Consider the following 9,022-nt stretch of genomic DNA (forward strand, 5'->3'; position numbering starts at 1 on the left):
TGATACCAACTCTGTGTCACGTCCCGTTTCCAAAAGTGACGACTTCACCCTACTCCATCACTTAGGAGTGAGTACGCGACGTAAACTAGTGTACGTTTTTTTTTATTTTTCAACTTACTGTTATCTCATTAGGCCGGGACCGCAAGAGTAAGGTATACTCGAGCATTCCCTTTTCATCCCCAGGTAATCGACCCCTCTATCCTAAGAGTGCGAGGAATAATGATGCAGATCACACGAAACATAAATAGCATGCATAGTTGGTGGACGGATCCACCGCGTAAGTCTACAGTGAAACAAACAACACATAAGGAGGACACAGAGCCCTCAAGCACATAGTCTGGTACGGATAATCAAAATATAGAAGTAGAAACACAAATCATCATCATCATCAGAAACTCGGACCATACGGCTTCATCCCCTCGGATCTTCCTCCTCCGGATCCTCCTTACTGACTCCCCCACTGGCAGCTGGCACTGACACTGGCTTTGACATAGGACCCTGCTCTGACTCTCTGTCTCCGAACGCCTCGCCTCTCTGGAATCTGCGACGGTAAACTCTGGCATCTCGGGAGAATCTAGGGGATCTCACCCTCTTGCGGGCCGTGACCCGAAAGCAAGACAAGTTCCTCCGGGGTGGAGGAGATCCCATAGACTCGTGGGTCTGCGGAACTCTCTGATCAGGAGATCCCTGTGGGCTCACCACGGTGACTGGTAAGGCTGGGACAGGCTCTTCGGTCTCCATAGGCTCGCCTGCCAGTGGGTATGGCACCTGTGGGCTGCCGGGACTCTGTGTGTAAGGCCCTAAACTCATTTTATACTATTCAAGTGGAAAATTGAATAAAAATGAAGGTTTTGACAAGGTTTGAGTTTTGACAGATTCTGGCTGTCACCTTGCGCGAATATTTATAGGGTCTTAACGACCTCATTTGGGAAAACTTCCCTCATGAGAGTTGTAGCCCTTTAAGTTAAGAAAATTCTCCAAGTGGTTTCCGGTCATTCCGATCTCTGTAGCTCGAGATATCCTAGTTTTAGTGACGATGGTTTTGGCTGTACAGTGCCAGCGGATTAATTGTTTAATTTCTCTTTTAATTCCGATTTTACTTTTATTTTTAATGAAAATGGATTAAATTTTCATTTAGTTCAGACCTGCTTAAGTGTGTGATTAGTGGGTCTAGGGCTTGCCTTGTTTTGGGCTTAAAAAGAAGAAAAATCAAACCCTAGCCCATCTATAGTGTAGCCGCATGTTGACAAGGGGTGAAGGGGGGAAAGAAACCCTTATTTTTCCTCCTCATGCAGAAATAGAAGTGTTGCACTCACGTAAGAAAAACAGAAGAGAAGAAAAGAAAAGAAAGAAGAGAGAAAGAAGGGAGAGGCCGAGAGAGAGAATCGAGTAAGAGAGGGAGAAGAAGAGAGGGAGCAGCCGAGAGAGAGGGAAAGGAAAGGAGAGGAGACTTGAAGAGAAGGCAGCAGCAGCCCTAGAGTTTGATCTAGAGCCGCCGCCACCTCCTTGCACCCTAGCATCGCCGGCTGCCGCACGCACGAGGAAAGGAAGCTGCGCGAGAGAGAGAGAGAGATCGAGGGGACGAGAGGGAGAGATCGAGTGGAGATGAAAGAAAGGGACTGGACAGCAGCTGTTAGGTTGTTTCTACAGCAAAGAATCCTTCTTTTCATCAAGGTTTTGAGCAAGGTAAGGGCTGGTCTTAGGAACGGGTAGATGCCTAGAATGTTGCCATGAATTTCTATGAGGAAAAGTGATGATCTTGAAGGTTTACGCATGATGTTTTGTGAATATAATTGTTGCTGGAATTTTTGTGCAGTGAACACATGCTTATTAATCTATATTTGATGTACTTGCCATGGATTTATGATTTTATGTGAAACTCATATGATAACTTGCTAGTTTTGGCTTACTTTTCATTTGTTTCCAACATGATGTTTGATGATTGATCAGATCTGGAAATTTTGGGTAATTAGATTGATGGTTGAGGGCTGATCTAAGGCTAGTGCACTTGAAAAGGAAGAAGGAAATGTTTGCGAAAAACCCTAGAGCCATGTGCATGGTTCGGCCGAACCTAGTTTTAGGGTTCAGGCCATTCCTCTTCTTCGTTTTCATGCACCGGTTGTTAGACATCCCGTTTGGTTAACTTGCCATGTTTATGTGTTTGAGGAGCATGCGAGTATGGTTAGGGATACTTATGTGTTATGAATATTGCCTGACTGAGGAACCATGAGTCGCTCATCTAGCTGTAATTCCCATTGGTGTTGTGAATATCTATTGTCGTTATTATTATTATTTGTCGTTAAAGTTGATAAGACTCTAGGACTGACTTTAGAGCGTTAAAAACAAAGAGAATGAGACTTAACTCGCTTGCAAGTAAATGTGATTAATCGAACATAGGTCTAGTGAAGACTATGGGCCATGAGAACGATGGTGTTGTTAGAGACAAACGGTAGCTTGCACGCGAGGGAGATTTTGTGGATCGGTGGATCCTCGTGATTTGGTTGAATGCGGTCACCGTGAGAATTGTGAATTGTGGATCATTACGTATGTACATCTGCGGATGTATGTGATTGGCCAAGGTGTTTTGGTGGGTTGTGTGAAGTGAGGATCCGTTAGCCTAACTGACTAACTGTTAATTAAATCCCTTAAGAGATAATAAATCCACAAGAATTGATTATTGTTTATATTGTTTTCCTGTCGACCTGACCCTTGCATTGTTTGTTATGTGTCTTATTTTGGGGGGGGGGGGGTAGATGGTGCTGACCACGATGACGGTTCACGCCAGTTCCTGGGTGATGAGACTAAATGACCAAGACAATGACCGAGTCTGGACGGCCGACGCGTCTGGAGTTTGCAGGGTTTATGTCGGCAACGTGGCACTCACAGGACGTGACAAGCTGGGCAATATTGTGGAGGAGCAATTCATAAGCGGAGAAGTCATAGAGATGCCTTTTCCACCGGCACGGTTCCACTGCCCGGAAGACGAAGAGTCCAGAGTTTCTTCGGAGGAGACAAATCCTTCAGAGGAGACGACTGTGGATTTCCGACCAGTGATTGCAGAGCCTGTTCTTCCAGATCCTGTTGTCGAAGCACCGCCAAAGAAAAGACAATGCAGATGGCTTGAAGGTTCTGAGGGCGACACAATTGTGACTAAGAAGCCCTGAGCTTGTACTTTGGGGATCCTGGGAGTGGTTACGTCGATTTTGATTTATTTGCTTGTTGGATATTTTAAAAATGGTTTAGTGGTTTCTATTTCACAGATATTTGGATGATTACTTTTCATATGTGGTTTTTTTTCACACATGGGTGTGACCACCACGTTTACTTCCAGTACTTTATGGTTACAAGGTTCGTTTACGAGTTTTATTTCCGCATGTTTCTTTTGGTTATTGGTTTATGATGTTAATTAAAGAACTTTATAAAATCAACGACGATTTGTCACTAAGTAAAGAGTAATAAATGAATCGACGAAAATTCTTTACGAAAACTACGTCATTTGGTTACTGCGGGACACTCGAGAAATCGGGGCGTTACACTGTGGACCAACATGCTGAGCATGGGTCGGCAGAAAGAATGAGAACACCATAGGGAGTGTCACGGGAAAGCCGATATGCCCTGCTCCTGGATTCCTGCACCACAAAATTGTGAGTCCTTGGTAAAAGCAGTATCCTGTGACTGGGTCAACATGCCAGCCAGCACGGGACGGGAAATCAGCGTGGATCACGAGGACTGGAGGGATGCTCATTGTCACACCTGTCATTTGTTTTTTATAAAAATAAGTGCAAGGGTGAGTCACACGCAACTTTGCACAATAATACACATCAGATAAGATAAGCATTAAAACTCAAGCCAACATACCATTAATTACACACATGTTAGCAAACACAAGTTATAATGCACTATGGTTAAGTCTACCTTATATCTTCGTCTTTCGAATTGAATTCTCTCACTACTTCGTAGGAAATGGTGAGTTCATCGCCAACCTTTTTATTTATTTTCTTTATCATGTGATGAGTATGATTTAAGAGCCCGAAGCTATCGCTTCGTTATCTTTGAAAAGTCGTCTCGAGAACATGGACACTCCTTACAGTCCACTCTTTACCGGACAATGATCGCTCAGTAGCTCACAGACTTAAGTACACGACGCAACTCTTTGCCTTAAACATCATGCCAATCCCGACCTCAGGGGTCCTGACGAGACAGACATGAGAGGTGTACTGCCGTGTAAATCCCGGGTCAATTCATCTCTGAACATGACCACCTTTGGCGTCTCTGTATTCCCACTCTCTTAGTGGTAGTGACAGTACTTTCCTACTCCTTATTGCTCCTTAAGTGTGTTTTCAAGTATCAATCGTCTCCCCCTTATACTTCCATTAAGTTTCTAATAAATTAGAAACGAGCATCTGTTGCCTTACGTCGAGTAAGTACACCAAAAGTATTATAGAGGTGAGATCTTAAATAAGATCAGGTAGTTTTAGGAATGCAGGCGGGAACTCTAATCCGCCATTTAATGGTTATGTACTTTTAATTGCTTAGAGAAAAGGGCTCACTTGCCAATCCCATTATTATTATTAATTCATTTACTCTATCTATCCTATGGGTAACCCTAAGGCGTTATAGGTGGGTAAATTTTTCAAACGCAAGTACCAATAACTCATTAAATCAGGGATTATCCTTTCCCTCTTCCCACTACCTCAGATGCTTCAATGTATCAGAGACAATCCTGATATCATGCCACTCAGGCCCATTAATCCTAAGTACCACTATATCCCATAGCGTACTATCATCCCTTTCTAATGTGAATCATTCAAGCACGAATCACAATCATAGCAATTCAGCACAACAATTCATCTAACGTTCAATCTTCAAGCACAACATCCAATCAAGCATCCAATAACACATAAGCAAGTAATAATATGCTTTCTATCGTAATAACGATTAACTTATGAGTTGTGTACCAAGACAAGGTCTAGTATAACCCCCCTTAACTTTAACCTTTACCAACTGATCTTGTAGGTCTGAGATTGTTCCCTCTGCATCATTGATTATGCTAGGGTTATGATTGGGCTAATCAAATTATCAAATTATTTATTACTATTATCATTATCACAATTATTATTATTATTACTATAATTATCTAAATCATTAAACTATTAAACTAGTACCATTCTAACTTAACCTTGGTCTCAACTAACTAGGGTGTGACCTTATACCTTCATGTCCACTAAACTGACCTAATCATTTTGGAGTCATTAGACTATCCACTTAGCTTAATTACTAATCCAAAATACCATAACTTAATTATTTAGTCATATTATGCAAACAAATTTCATTTTTAATAGCTAAATTCCATAACTCTTTCCACATCATTATTTCTGACCTCAGGTCCTGCACTATCATCAATCTCCTGACCTTGTTATTCCTAAGTCATTAGCTTACTAATCTCACTTAAGTTTAAAATGTTACTATTTAATTATTTCAATTATCTAAGCCACATTATGCAAATTAAATTAATAACTAGGCTATAACTTCTAAGTCCTACCTATTTTTCCAATGGTCTCACGTTCTGTTAGTCACAAGTTTCCAGTCTCAGCTTATAATCAGATTCAGAATCACTTATTTTAAGCACTTAATTCAAAGTCTACTTGCAAACTAAGAAATCTATAAACTGAACCTAAAACTAACATCTAAGAGTCCATTCCTATAGTTTTCTACCTCCTGAGTTCAATGGAACCATCAATTTCAGCTTCTGAGCACCGTAACAACTCCAATTAGCCATTTCCGAAGCTGGCCGAGAGGTGAGATTGGGGCTTTTCACCTTCGGGCTCAATCATCAATTCTAACTATCCTAAAAGCTCCTATCATCTTTTAGAAGCATAAACCAATCTTGTTTGCATGCCAATTCGCCCTCAGAAGCTCAACCCGATAGCTTCTTCGAGCTTCAAAAACTATGTATTGGTTCTCTCGATTCCTAACGATTCATGGCTCTAAACTAGTCTAAAGCTTCCTAACTATGTCCTAACATGCTTAAGGGTACAATTTGGATCGAAATCGAGCTAAAACGAGCAAGTTGCAGAACTTACTTGTAACGCCCCGATTTCTCGAGTGTCACACAGTAAACCAAACGTCACCATTTTTGTAAAGAATTTTTGTCGTTCAATTATTAATCTTGATTTAATGACAAAAGTTCAATTATTGCGAAACATAAAACTTTACGAATAAATTTGCGAAAAAAATAAGACATGCATTTTTGAATAAAATAACTCTTAATCAAAAGAACCATAAATCAAAAGTACATAAATGAAACCTTGGGCTAAAACCCTACATCAAAGTACATCAAAAGAACCCGAAAGTAAATACTGATAAATAATAGTTCAGCACTACGAAACACTCAACCCCCAGCATAGCAATATCAATCACTCGTCAAGCCATCCGCAGTTCCTGGGACGCTTCTTCAAAGGAGCCTTGTCTTCCGCCACAAACTCCACTGGTGCAACAACTACACCAATGGGCAGGGGAACAACAGTCTCAGGTAGGGACTCTGGAGCCGGGACTGAAAGGTCGCCAAGACGTGCCCACCAGTCTGGTACCTCGAACGCCCGTGAAGAACCCTCCTCTCTTGCAGCCCGCTATGGAGAGTTCGAGCAAGAACCCTCGACTCCTGGGTGTAAGAAGCGGCAAGGTGCAAAGGGCAGCTTTACCTTGCCCCACTCCATGATCTGAGTCTCGACGACGTTCCCATGCCGGTCACGTCCCTTGATCGTAGCTCTGTCGACGTAGATGCGACGTACCTGGGCAGAGTCAGTCTGCCAGGCGTTTTCCTTGTGCTGATCATGTAAATCTATGGTCCACGAGACCACTGCACTCTTGACCTTCACCATATGGGCCCCCCCCCCCAGAATAACACATAAACAAATAACAGGGTCAGATCTCATGTTCTCATATAAACATTCACATATTCATGTAACTCTCATAAATAACAAGATTTAATAAAGATAATCTTTAAGTTATATCACCGTTAGTCACCTAAGTCCAGTTAGGCTAACGACCTCACCATTCACACTACCACCTCAACATCAATGGCCAAATCACGATCATCCGCAGATGAACAATTCTCGGAGGGGACACACCGTAAAGCCCTCTATCACGTGGGGACACACCGTACAACCCACAAAATCTCAAGGTGACCGCAGTCAACCAAATCATGTGGGGACACAACGTACAACCCACAAACACCCTCGCGTGCAAGTAATCGTTTGTCTCTAACGGTACCATCATTCTCATGGTCCATATTCATCACTAGACCTATGTTCCAATTACATCACATTTTACTTGCAAGCGATTAAGTCTCAATTCTCTTTGTTAGGGCTCTAATAGTCAACCTAGAGTCTTAACATTTTCACAAGACTTACACAAGTGAATCACAGTAATAACCACAGCACCAAAAGGAATTACAGCTAGATGAGCGACCTTTTGGCGATATCCCAATTAAGCAAATATAAGCTATACTAAGCACGTAGTCATGTTGACAAGCTTAATCACACATAATTCATAGCATCTCCTAATCACATGTTCCTAAACAAGACTACAAACATTTTCGCAACTTAGCTTTTGACAGCAGAAACAACATTCATTGAAACTGGTCTACAGAACGCGTCTTCCAACCAAAAATCATGTATGATACCTTTCTGGAAAGCTATTTTAAAGGTCTACAACTCTCGAGTTAAACACTTTTTCATTTGAGCCCCAGAATTAGGTGATATTAGGCCTTGAAGCTTTCTGTCCGACACAGGGAAAAACAGCCGGTGCAACAGTTACTAAAAACGACCTACAGCACACATTATCAAACCAAAATTTATGATCTTTATATGTATGGAAAGCTTTTTCGAAAATCTACAACTTTCACTTTAATCACGTCTTCATTTGACGAACAGAAATATGTGAAAATAGGCCCTGAAGTTTTACTGTCCAGCACAGAAATCTGACAGGGAATGCATTTGCCATCAATTTCGTTTTAGCCATTCTATTCTAAAGGTTCTAAGTCATATACTAGCATCAAGGGTCATATAACATGCATCATATTTCATGCCAAATTTTCCAGACCCATGATAACCATCCATTCCAGCACAAAAGGCAAATCTAAGCATATGAATCTTCAATCATTTTAATCAAGCAAAATCATAGAAGAAATGATAATTATAGTGATGATTAAAGGAGTATCATGGCATCAACATTTCATCTCAACTCAGCAGCAAAACATCTTGATCACAAAGCAACATAACAGCCCATGCCCTTCATACAACATACAACAACAAACATCACCAACTCAAGTCCTAAGCATGCAAGACTCTACCCAACTAGATCCACCCTTACCTTAGTCTTAGTGTTTTGAGAAGAATAGGTGAAGATGAATGATTCAAAGAGAATGATCCTTGCTCCCTTCTCCTTGCTCGAAATCTCCTCCTCACCCTTGCTCCACCACGGCTTCTTCTCCTTCTTCTTCTTCTTCTTTCCTTCTTTTCTTCTTCTTCTCTTCCACGACCTTCCTCTCTCTCTCTCACTCTTTCTTTCTTTCTTTCTTTTGCTGAATGTGTGAAGTGATGAAAATGTGAAGAGGGTTTCTAATTCTTCTCTCCTTTTGTTCACTCCAAAATCTGAAAATCTCTCCCCCTTTTACCCTCAAACCCGCGGCCTATACACACTCCAAGGGCATTCACAACCTTTTCTTTCAATTTGAAATGAGACATGAAATTAATGCTCATCAATTTCTCATTATTCCCTCAACAAAACTGATTTGCATTGACTAAGGAGACATAACCCCCAAATCATTACCACAACTTAAGCACAACCAAGTCAAACAAGTCTTCCCTCATTCCTTCCTCATGGGATTCGGCCATGGCACCATGCTTGGCCTCCAAGCAACTCAAACTTATTCATCTTGGGATCCTTGACCTTATAAAAATTATATCATAGCCCTTAAGTACAATTATCACTTTCATATTAATAATACTTCACACTACAA

Source organism: Lotus japonicus, chromosome 4 (genome assembly GCF_012489685.1).
Source record: "Lotus japonicus ecotype B-129 chromosome 4, LjGifu_v1.2".
Classification (NCBI taxonomy): domain Eukaryota; kingdom Viridiplantae; phylum Streptophyta; class Magnoliopsida; order Fabales; family Fabaceae; genus Lotus; species Lotus japonicus.